A 12,831-nucleotide genomic window follows, 5' to 3' on the forward strand; every position below is an offset into this window, starting at 1 on the left:
CAGGCGATCTCTGAGTTCAAGGCCAGCCTGCCTACAGAGCGAGTTTCAGGACAGCGAGGAGTGTGCAGAGAAACCCTGTGTTGAAAAACCAAAAAAGAAAAGTAATGCGCCGGGCATTGTGGCACATGGCTTTACTCCCAGCACTCAGAAGTTCTTGAATAAGAAAAAACCTTACAGGGAAATTGTAGAGGTAACTAGTCTCTGCAGAGGGACCAACGAGGTAAGGAAGCAACTAAGACAGACAGGTTAGGGGAAATCATTTTGATGCTTTGGTGGGTACAGAGATGCGAGTTAAAAAGTCAAATCATTCAGTCAAGCATGGTGCACACTCAGGAGGCAGAGGCAGGAGGACTCCCGAGAGTTCATGGCCAGCCTGGGCTATGTAGCGAGTACCAGGTCAGCAAAGGCTAATTGCTGAAGGCTTTCTCCAAGTTACACAGTTGTATCCACTGTTGCAGAGGGAAAGAAATATTGACATTGTCATTTTGGCTAATCTAATTAGCCAAATTATAAAACTACTTATTGTAAAGTCTGTTTTTATGATATTGTTTAAGAATGCACACAGTAAAAATGGGATCAAAATGTGAGGAGTGGTTATTTCCAGGTGGCAAGGTAAAGCTTTGTGGTGGTAGCTTGTTTTCTTTCCTCTCTGTGTACTTAAAAGTTTTCAAATTCTCCATGATGAGAACATATTTAGTATGACAAGGTATGACAGGCCAGATGAGCACCAAACATCTGTGGATGCTCAGATAGGTTGGTTATTTTGGAGCGGGGGAGTGTTTGGTTTGATTTTCCTTTTAGCGTTTTCTTAGTTTCTGAAACATGATCTCACTTTATGTGTGGCCCAAACCCAAGCTTGAGCTCATCAAATAGCCAAGAATGACCTTGAATTTCGGATCTTTCTTCCTGAAAGGAGGGATTATAGGCCTGTTCCTTCAGTCCCAGTTTTATGCAATGCTGAAGATCAAACCTAGGGCTTCAGTGTTCTATGCAAGCGTCCGCCAGCTGAGCTCTGTCCAGAGCACTGCCCCCTCCTCTCAAATATCAAGTCAGGTATTGGAGCACACATTTGGAATCTCAGCACTAAGGATGCTGAGACAGGAGCCAGCTTGGGATATAGCGGGACTATGTCTTAAAGGGAAAAAAAGATGAGGATGCTGGCTGGAAAGATGCCTCAGTGGTTAGTTTTACTGTGTTTACAGAGGACTCAGATTTAGCTTCCGTACATCCACGTGGCACCTCATAACCACCTGTAACTTCAGTCCCAAGGGATTCAAAGTCCTCTTCTGACCTCTGTGGTCTCATGCAGCTAGGCACACATATACATAAAATTTATAAGTACTGGGGCTGGAGAGATGACTCAGAAATTAAGATTACTTGCTGCTCTTGCAGAGAACCTAGGTTTCAGGTCCCAGAACATGACAGTTTACAGACTTCGCTAACTCCCACTCCGAGGGATCGGGTTCCCTCTTCTGCCCTCCACAGGCACTAGGCATGCACACTGTATACTTATATGTAGGCAAAAACACATGTACATGTAAAGGTAAGTATATATTTTTTTTAAATCTCTCATTTGCATGGGAATAATCCATGGCCATGTGGCAGTGAGGGCACCACTGTACATCACCTTGCCTTCTGCCACATCGTTTGTATTTATTTGGTTTCTCGTTATGTCAGCTTTTTCTTTAGGGGGTGGGAGAGGCTGATCTGTAACTTGGAATCCTCCTGCCTCAGCTTCTCAATTTCCAACATCATTTTACATCGATTTATACTCATTAACCCAGCCCATCCGTGCTGGAATTTTATCTGTACTCCAAACAACCTGCTCCAATTAAACAGTGTTCCCCTTCACCCTCATTTCCCTCAGCCTCTGATAACCTTAACTGTCCGAGTTTGACCCCAGATCCACAAAGAGGCGGAGTCATGCACTGTTTGTCTCTCTATATCTGTTTTAGTTCACTTAGCATGTCAGTAAGCTCTGATCATGTTGGAGCATGTGCAATGCACACACGGCATACAGACACAGAATCACAAAATAAATTCTAAAAAGATACAGAGTGATTGAGAAAGATACGACATTGACTTCTGACATCCACATTCACATATGCACACACGTGTACAAAATAGACAAATTAAAAATAAGCTTAATGGGACCAGGTCTTCTCCCCGGGGCATAAACTGGATTTTTTAGCCCATTCTCTATGGTGGAATAACTGCTCAGCCTTGATATGGGGGGGGGGGGGTTTCCTGCCTCAATTTGGTATGCCAGACTTTGTTGACTCCCCAAGGGAGACCTTATCCCTTCTGAGGAGCAGATGGAGGGTGAGATGGAGTGAAGGGGGGGGCGGGAGAAGGGAAGGGAGAGGGTACTGGGGTTGGTATGTAAAATAAAAAAAAAATATTTTAAATGAAACAACTAAAAAAAAAAAAAAACCTTTGTGTGCCACTTTAATCCCAGGACTAGAAGCCTGGTTCGTAATCTTGCTTGTAAGAGTCCTTTGTAAACAGTTTGATCAGCTGTGTTGAAATTCTCAACCTAGCCAATGAGAAACCTAAACCAGAGCTGGGAAATGATGGCATTTTGTTTATTTGTTTTTTCGAGACAGGATTTCTCTGTCGCTTTGTCGCTTTGGAGCCTGTCCTGAAACTAGCTCTTGTAGATCAGGCTGGTCTCGAATTTACAGAGAGTCACCTGTCTCTCCCTCCCGAGTGTTGGAATTAAAGGTGTGCATTACCATCAACTAGCTGATTTGGTTTTTTAGATATATTTATTTTTCTTAAAGATTTCTTTATCTTTATTGTGTATGTGTGTGTATACAATGTGCGCAATACCCAAGGAGGCCAGAAGAGCTGCCTGGAGGGTGCTGGGAACTGAACCCATGTCCTGTGCAAAGGCGGCAGCTCCTCCTAACCCCTGTACCATCTCTCCTGCCTCAAGATTTATTTTACTTTTAACTATTTGTGTATGGGGAGAGGGTGCACGTGTGAGTGCAGGAGCCCCTGGGGTTCAGAAGAAGGCTTCAGGTCCGCTGGTCTGGAATCACAGGCAGTTAAGAACCATGTGGCAGGAGCACTGGGGACCACTCTGGACCTCTGGGAGAGCAGTAAGAGCTTTTGACAGCTGAGCCATCTCTGCAGGCCCTGCCGTCTCCTTTTTTAGGCAGCCACATGGGAGAATGAGGCTGCAAGCAGAGCCAGCTTCTCGGTGTGTTCAAAATAGTCACAAGCCCACCTCAGAAGGACACATCTGAGAACTAGCAGAGGGCCCCAGGAACTCTGAATAGACAGCGAACACAGACTGGGCCCCAAAGTTACAGAAAAAGCTGAGTTTAACTCAAAAGCTATAAGGTTACATAAAGTTCAGGAGCCCCGACCCTTCCTACTTGTGAGAACTGGATAGGCTTTGAGGGCATAGCTTCCGTTTCTGAATGTCCACCCTTTAATCCTAGCACGCGGGAGGCAGAGGCGGACAGATCTCTGTGAGTTCAAGGCCAGCCTGGTCAATAGAGTGAGTTCCAGGACAGCCAGAGCTACGTACAGAGAAACCCTGTCTCTGGGGGCGGGGGTGTGAAGGGAGGGGGAATGTCCATCCCAATTAATTTAGTTTTACAAGCTCAAGCATCAAGCTTAAGTGCACGTATTAAAAGGACCCAGCGAAGGTGAGGTTTGTAACATCTTTTTGCATCCCTTCCTGGTTCTAGAAGATGCTTCTCTACCGCAGAAGAGTTGTGACTGCTCTACTGTCCTCTGATGTCATTCTTCAAGGCCACAAGGCCACAAACCCTGGGCGCCACTGGCACAGAGTGACTTGAATGGCCGCAGAGTTTCCATGGCCTCAATTCTCTGACCCAAGCCCATCTGAGCAGATAAATAGATTCTGCCACACTCAGGGAGCCCTGCAACGCCTTGATGCCCTGTAGAGGGAGCTCCTGAAGAAAGGCAAATGAATTTGCTTCCTGAGATTGCAATTTTGGGACTGGAGAGGTGACTCAGGGATTACAAGTACATGCTGCTCTTCCTGAGGACCAGGGTTCGATTCCCAGCACCTACAGGAAGAGTTACAACCATCTGTAACTTCAGTTCCAGGGGATCTTGATATCTGGCCTCTGTGGACACCGACTTAAATACATACATGCAAGCAAAACACCAATACACATAAAATGAAAATAAGTAAATCTTAAAAGAAATCCTTTTTCTTCGGTGTCTCTAACCCTGCATAGTTTTTTAAGGCCTACTATTTTGTCATAATATCAAGACTGACAGCCAGTTTAAAGTCAGCAGGATGGAAGTTGACCCCAGACAGAAGCCAGGATTGCTGGGAAGGCAGAATGTGGTGCCCTTTCTCTATCCCTGGAAATGTCAATTCTGCACCGGTTCAGTTTCCTTTCACAAGACTGAAGTCCTGTGAGAGTCGGGAAGCGAAGGTCACTCTCTAGCGCCACCTGGAGACTGACCAGAACCCTTTCCCAACAGTCCAACTGGGTGGGAGTCATACAGGGGAATCTCGCAGCCTCTGTGATTTCAGGGCATCTTCTTTGTCCCACAAGGTTGAGCTTAGCTAAGCCGGAAAGCCTCTGATGATCCCGACTAGAGCGAAAAAGGCCCTTTAAAGGCCCCAAGCAGAAGAGCTGCCACTCATGTGGAGACGGAAGGAAGGCGTGAGTGAGTGAGGTCTGAAGTGAACGCACTATTGGCATGTTTCAGTCCCATGGTAGTGGAAAGCCTTACCAAGCCTTCCTCAGGAGTCTGAGTGTGAGTTTAGAGACTAGTGTGTGCTAACACTAACAACTGCAGCTTCCTCCTGGATGTTTACAGGTTACCTCCAGAGCCCTCCTACCCAGGCTAGCTGGCCCCTCCTACTGTGCTGAGTATAATAAACACACTGACGTCACAGGTTGAACACAGGTTCGGTTCCATCACAGCATGGACGCCACCTGTCCCCAGCTTTTCTGTATGTGTATCTGTACCGCTGCCATTCCTTCATTCCCTTGCCACATCTAGTCAGGGTTTCAGAGAACAGCAACTCTTGTGGTATGGAAAGACCCTCTGATCCAAACTCCATCTCCCAGAAGGACAATCGGGGTCTCACTGTCCTTAATCTAGGACCCATCAGCTGGGACCTTCTTCCCTGGACCAGAGTAATGGCCACTGCCTGATTCTTTTGACTCTCAGCCATGTCCTGACAACCAAATTCATTTAGGCCTTTCTCAACACCCAAACTGTTGCTCCTTACACCAAAAGGTCTCTTCTTTTGACCTATCCCTTACAGTTGACCTTCTCTTTATAGCTTCCCTCTGTTGACATGTTATTGGACTTAGAAGTCACAGCCTATGCCTCAGTGAGCTAGGTTTGGTCACCTGTATTCAATAATCCAATTAAAGGAGTCATGGTTGTTTTGTTTTGGTTTGGTTTTGGTTTTTCGAGACAGGGTTTCTCTAGTTTTGGAACCTGTCCTGGAACTAGTTCTTGTAGACCAGGCTGGCCTCAAACTCACAGAGATCTGCCTGCCTCTGCCACCCAAGTGCTGGGATTAAAGGCGTGTGCCACCACTGCCCGGTGCAAAGAAGCCATGTTAATAGGAAAAAGCAGAAAGGAGAGATTTGTTTAATGTGGCCACATCAGGAAGGAGAAAAAAATCTAGGGACTGTCCCAAGTATGTCTTCTGGGAGTCCTAACATGAGGGTATATAGAAAGCCATACACACACACACACACACACACACACACACACACACACGTGTGCGCACACACACATGTAAACACACACATACACATAGATAGATGCTCGTAGGCATGGTGTGGTCCCCTGCTCTCCATTGTCTTGTCTTAGCTCTAAGTCTGTCCTGAAAGGTCATCTCATGAGAAAAAAAATTTCTTAAAGAGATGAGTGCTTTCTATGGATGTTCCCAGGGCTTCAGCCTTTTCTTCTTCTTCCAGCCAGAGCTCCATGTGGGTCCCAGGGATTGAACTCAGGTTGTCGGGCTTGGAGGGAGATCCTTTTATTCACTCACTTCTTCCTTGGACTAAAGAGATGGCTCTGTCAGGAATTTGGTGCCATGCAAGCATGAGGAGCTCAGTTTGTGCCTCAAACTCCTGTAATAGGTTTTTGTAATAACTGGGTGTGGTGGCACATGCTTGAAACTCCAGTGCTAGGGTCAGAGACAGGGTCACTAGTGCTTGCTGGCCAGGAAACCCACCTTTATGGGCAAACTGCAAGCAAGTGAGAAACCATACTTTGTTGTTGTTGTTATTTTAAAAATGTGGCCAGCACATGAAGAATGACAAAAGAGGTTGACCTCTGGCCTCTACATATATATATACAACCCGTACACACATGTACTACACACACATGCAAGAATGTTCTTCCTCAGCCGGGCAGTGGTGGCACATGCCTTTAATCCCAGTATTCAGGAGGCAGATCTTTGAGTTTGAGGCCAGCCTGGTCTACAGAGCAAGTTCCAGGACAGATTCCAAAGATGCACAGAGACCCTGTACAGAAAAAAAGAAAGGAAGGAAGTAAGGAAAGAAGGAGGGAAGAATGCTCTTCATCTACAACACATGCATATTTATGTTGTTGGTCCTCAGCCTTTTGAGGATTTAAGGAAGCTATGTACTTTTGTACAGCACTTTGTACAGCACACATGGCTATACAAAGACAAGTATGTGCAGAAGGTTCTGCGAATTACATGGCATCCATTTGTGTTCTCCCATGGCCCCCAAGAAGAAGAGTGCTGAAACTGGGTGTGACCTTGTTTCACAGACCGGTGGATTTCCAAGGCCACACCCCAGCAGATCCCAACCTCAGCCTCTGGACTCTCCCAGCCCCTCCCAGCCCTTGCTTATGAGTCAACACCACAGACCTAGAGTGGGTTGGGCCTCTGGGATTACACAGTGGGGGAAGGCAGACACCAGAGGGGGCCTAGAGAGATGCGGACAACTGCCCAGCATCAGTGGCAGTCAGTATATGTCATAACACAAATGCAGACTGTGTCCCCCATGCTGTGACCTGCACAAGCTTTGCTCACTCACTCTCAGTGACAGTAGATAAAGACTCTAACCTCATGATCCCTCTGCTCTGCTCTCTTCTCTATACAGTCAGCATCAAGTTGGCCAGGGGCTGCCTTACGGGCAAGCTGTGTCCCTTGGATTCCACTGGCACGCTTGGGCCGACATGACTGGCTTCAGAGGATTCATTTGGAGTGTCTGGAAAGACCTCAAAAGTCTCTCACCCAAAATAATCCTTCCAAAAGTACTGCCAAAGAATCTCCCTGCTCTCATTTTTCTTCAGGGGATGACCTGGAAGACTCCAGAAGACGGGCTAGTGTAATCCAGACAGCTTACGAGCTGTGCCTATCTCGGTAGCCAGGCAGGGGCTGCTGATCCAAAGGTAACTGAATATGGATCCAGTTTATAGAAGACTTGGAAAAGGTCAGGCCAAGAGTCACACAAATCCAACCCCATCAACTGCAACTCTTGTTCTTTGTCAGTTTTCAATGGGGTCTTTTAGAGAAGTCACCGGGAGCCTGAACTTCCAATTCCTTACAGACTCAGACACCATGTTCTGGCCCGCATCTTCTCAGGCCACCCAGAGGCACTGACAGTCTCAGAGGAAGGCTTTTTATCATGTCACCTTCTTAGGGGATCTCCAGGCCCCGCAGCTGTGTTGTGAGGTCTTGAGTAGGCAGGGGACAGGGATCGTATAGGTCAGTCCTGCTGTCTCAGCCCTCTGTCAAGCTCTGACCAGCGTCTACTCCAGGGCCCAGCTCCCCCAGGCCTGGTCCCCTCCACAGGCCTCTATTCTTATTCCACTCTTCACAGCTGCAGTATGGGAGTTACATCCTAGTGCTACCACCAAATCACCTGACACACACTCAGAAGGAGTAGTATGGGCTTATAGCTTTTGACATTCATTTATTTATTCAATTATTCATTTATTTTAGTGTGGAGAGCATACATGCCTCAGGTCTGAGGACAACTCTTGTATGTTGAACCTCTTCTTCCACTGTGCGTGCCCCAGGGATTGAACTAGGCTATCAGTGCCTTTACCCACTGAGCCGTCTCGCTCAAGCTGGCCCTGGCTTGTGGTTTGAAAGGGTTTTAGTCCACCATGGCAAGGAAGGCATAAAAAAGTTTATGGCAGGCTGGAGAGATAGCTCAGAGGTTAAGAGCACTGCCTGTTCTTCCAGAGGTCCTGAGTTCAATTCCCAGCACCCACATGGTGGCTCATAACCATCTATAATGAGATCAGATGCCTTCTTCTGGCATGCAGGCATGCATTGCAGATAGAATACTGTATATATAATAAAACACAGTATACATAACAAAAAAAAAGTTTATGGCAGTAGCCCCAGGTGCCTGATTTCTGGCAGTTAGACCCCACCTCTTGAAGGTGCCACAGCCTTCCCCAAATCTCGGGGTAGCAGGCAAACAAGTGGGAGATATTTTAGATGCAAACCATCCTGCCCCCACAGTTTACATTTAAATGCACCATCTTTCTGCTATCCTTCCACGTGTTTCACACGTACATCACGCGTACATATTCCACATCCTCTCTGACTGTGAATGGCTGACAAGGCCTATGTAATGTGCCATGAGGTTCTGGAGGAAATGGAGCTCCCATGGGACAGCAGAAGGACTGTTGTCAATCAACAGGAAGGCCTGTGCTCCTAGCCCTAAGAAGGCCTTTCCTGCCATTCTCAGCCTCTCCCAAAACAGCAGAAAGTGAAGGCTGGGGACGTGACCCATGTAAATACGAACATCATCAGGACTGGGGCAGCTCAGTTGGGAGAGTACTTGCTCAGCACACATAAAACCTTAGGTTCATAGTGACAGTTGCCCATAATCTCAGCCCTTAAGAGGCAGAAACAGGAGGATCAGAAGTCCAAAGGCGTTTTTGGCTACAATACCAAGTTCAAAGTCAGCCTAGGTTACAAAAGACCCTGTCTCAACTGAACAACAAACCCATGATCTCACTAAGCAGCCGAGACCCTGGAAAGATATGTTGTCCCCTACCTGTCTGATTTCTGCCTTATGGATTTTGAACTTGCCTTTGACAGCTCTAAGCATGGCAGAGAGTCAGTTCTTGCATTTAGCAGTGAGCAACAACATCTTTCTCAGATGGGAGGGCTATTCCAAGCCCCACCACAAAAGCCAGAGCTAGCCCTTCCTGGGTTCTGCTGCATCCACAGACTGGGCTGCACCTGTGTTTCTGTCTGGAACTTTACGGTCAGGAATACCTGACCTCAGCTTGTCCTCAGTCCCCTTCCTTACAAATGGCCACCTCACAGTCTTATCTGTGAATCGCTGTCTGAACCAGGTTGTCACTTTCCTGGACCTGAATCCACTCTTGATGGTTAGCACTCCGGGCACAGTCCTGCCTCATTGGCTGTGCTTTGCTTGGCCCATTTGGTGGAGGGTTCTTTTGAGCCTGGCTGCTATCTCCCACCGGGGCAGTCCTCTGTCCCACTATTTATTTCTTTTCCCCTGACGCCATCACATCTAAAAACTGTTCTTGTAGCCCAGAGTGTCTGCTATGCTGAATGCAAATGTTTTCAAATTCAACCAGCCCCTGGCAGTCTCTTGAATTTTCCTGCATCATTTTGCGACAACCCAGGGTAACAAATTGAAGCTGAATAAACCCTTTCTTCCTAAGGGAGAAGAGCAACTGCAGGGATAAAGCCAGCAATAACAGGCGCGGCGCCATCTGCCAGAGTCCCCTCGGAGACAGGAGCTCTGCTGGCAGCCAAAGCAGCTTTATTTCCAAGTGGCCCGCCTGCTGGGCATCTCAAGGGACAGTGGCATCTGCTGCCACCCAAGAACCGTGTCAGCCACGCAGCCTCGCAGCCACTGCAAATGCCTAGGCAACGTCTGAATGGAGAGTCGCTGGAACTCAAAAATTGCCCCACAAAGTTGTTCTGCTTCAATAGGACATGTGACCAGAAATTAAACGGGCATCAGGAAACTCTGCCTTGCTCTCATCTGAAACCAGGGGAGACAGACGACACAGGAACTGGAACGCTGTGACACACACCTCCACTGCAGCAACGGGCCAAGCACCTGGACAGAGTTAACAATACCTTTGCTCCTTGGAGAAATGGCAGATGGCAGGGTCGGTCAGGGCACACGCGAGGAAACTGGAGCATCTCCTGTTGAGAGAAGGAAGTACTCCAAGCACAGTAGAGATACATCCCAGGACCAGAGAAGGCAGTGCCGGTGGACCTTACAGTAGAGACACATCCCAGGAACAGGGAAGGCAGTGTGGGTGGCCCTTACAGGCCACATCTGGGACAAGTTGAACATCGGAACCAAGGGTGATAGTAATGATAGTAACATGTTAAATAAAGTAATAGTTTTTGGTGCCGTGCTCATAATAGACAGATTGCTATTCAGGTAACGACACAATATGGGTAGAAGAAACTCTCCTGCGCTGTACAATACCATCTGTCAGGAGCCGGGGAGATGGTTCAGTCCCCTGCAAGCATAAGTCCATGAGTGTGGGTGCCCATGTACAAAATCTGGGCTCACTGACACATACATGTAATCCCAGTGCTGCAGAGGCAAGGACAGGAAGATCCCTGAAGCTGGCTGGCCAACTAGTCTTCACAGATCAATGAACTCCAGGTTCAGTAAGAGACCCTGCCTCAAAAGTAAGGTAGAGAGCAGAGTGTGGTGTGCACGTCTTTAATTCCAGCACTCTGGAGGCAGAGACCAGGCAGATCTCTGTGAGTTCAAGGCCAGCCTGGTCTACAAAACAAGTTCCAGGACAACTAGGGTTGTTACACAGAGAAACCCTGTCTTCGAAAACAAAACAAAACAAAACAAACAAACAAACAAAAAAACAAAAAACCCCATAAAGAAACAAACAAGATGAAATAAATTCTTTCTCCAAGTTGCTTTTGGTCGTGGTATTTATTCCAGCAACAGAAAACAAACCAGAACATTCATTCAAAGACGCTGGAGCCGGAAAGAATGTCATCTCCATGATACTGATGGTCAGAGTCTCTCCTTAGCAGCTTCCAACCATGAGAATGCATCAAACATAAGCAATTTGAGATGCAGTCTAAGACCTTTTAAAAATGTCAGTGTCATGATGAAGAAAAAAGAAGTAAGGAGAAGGGATGGGAGGTGAAAGAGAAAGGAGGAAGGGAAAAGACTTCTCTTGTGTGAAATTATTTCAAAGCAAAAAAGATTTTTTTAAAAAAAGATTTATTTATTTATTATGGATACAACATTCCTTCCATGTATGCTTACATGCCAGAAGAGGGCACCAGATCTTATTATAGATGGCCGTGAGCCACCATGTGGTTGCTGGGAATTGAACTAAGAACCTCTGGAAGAGCAGTCAGTGCTCTTAACCTCTGAGCCATCTCTCCAGCCCCCCCAAAAAGATTTTTGAATACCTGCCTGTGAGGCAAGGTGGGTCTTTGATGCAACCGTGGCACAAGGATTACGGGGTAACCAATAGCTTTTAGCTTGGCTTTGAGGCCTGCTCCACGGGAGGACATTGATGCCTGATACTGTACACCTGGTCAAGACTGTGGCTCCGGAGACCATTGGCCCTGGGGGTGTGCTGGTGGAGAGACACCTACTACTGCTGGCTTCCTAAATGGACTTGTTGTCAAACTGTCTTCTAGATATTTCTGTTTATACTCACAGGTCAGTGCTACCCTTAACCTTGGCAGAACAAAAAACAAAAAACAAAAAAACAAAAAAACAAAAAAACCTTTTCTCTGCTGTGGTCAGCAGTTCATACAGAGATTGTATCTAGTTAAGGTGAGATCCTAGCTCTAAAAATCTTCTTTAGGAAAAAAAAAAGCCTGAAAAGCAAAAACAAAACAAAAAAATGATATTAGATAAATTCGATGTAGGATGGGAATATAAAACAGTCTGGGCACCCTGGAGTTCATGGCTTCCTAAAACCTCAAGCAGGTGCTGACCATGTGACCCAGCATCCTAGAGGAATGGGCGCTCACTCACACAGAGATCCGAACACAAATATTCCTAGCGGCTTTATTGGTAATGGCTCCAAACCAGAAGGATCCAGAACACCCTCCCATGAGAGGATGGTTAAGCTGTGGCACCGCTCACCACACAGGGTCAGCACTGAAGAGGGTGGGTGCCCAGGAAATGATGCTGAGTGGGAAAAGCCAACCTCAGAAGACCGCATGCCGAGTGGTTCCGTCTATGCAGCACTCTGGAAATGGCAAAATTACAGACAAGGAAGAAATGTGGTTGCCAGACATTGTGGAAAGAGGGAGGAAAAACCGTGGCTGTGACTATAAAACAACACGAGAAATTCTTGGGAGGAAACAGGACTCATCTTCCCTGGAGGGAGAGGTACACACCTACACACGTGGCCAAACAGCATAGACACACATGTGCACAGCACATGGAGCCAGGAAGACCTGAAGATAACACCACGATCACCGTGATCTCAATAAAGTGCAGTAGACATGCATGGTGCTGAAGCTGGGGACCCCGAGGAGAAGATGCATGGGGCCTCCCTGTATGTTTCTTTGCCACTTCCTGTGAATCTACTCCAAAAACTTCAAAGAGAAAGCTAGCCATGACAGAACCAGTGTGTGCTCCTAACTCTGTCTGCCTGCAGTCTGGCTGCCTTTCCTGTTGTTCCAGACCCCAGAAATTCTCCATCCCATTCTTTGGACACTTAATCACCAGGGAATAGGTGACATAAAGAGGTGTAGTAGGCCTGGAGAGACGGCTCAGCAGTTAAGAGCACTGGCTGCTCTTCCAGGGATCCTGAGTTCAATTCCCAGCAACCACATGGTTGCTCACAACCATCTGTAATGAGATCTGATGCCCTCTTCTGGTG

The 12,831-nt window shown here is 47.0% G+C and overlaps 1 long non-coding RNA gene across 1 annotated transcript in view; it reads left to right on the forward strand.

Moving 5' to 3' along the window:
* LOC148122197 (uncharacterized) overlaps positions 1 to 12,831 on the forward strand; it is a 250,853-nt gene that overhangs the window by 139,775 nt on the left and 98,247 nt on the right. The gene's annotated exons all lie outside the window — the stretch shown is intronic.

The sequence above is a fragment of the Myodes glareolus genome, chromosome 4 (assembly GCF_982192425.1).
Source record: "Myodes glareolus chromosome 4, mMyoGla1.1, whole genome shotgun sequence".
NCBI lineage: Eukaryota > Metazoa > Chordata > Mammalia > Rodentia > Cricetidae > Myodes > Myodes glareolus.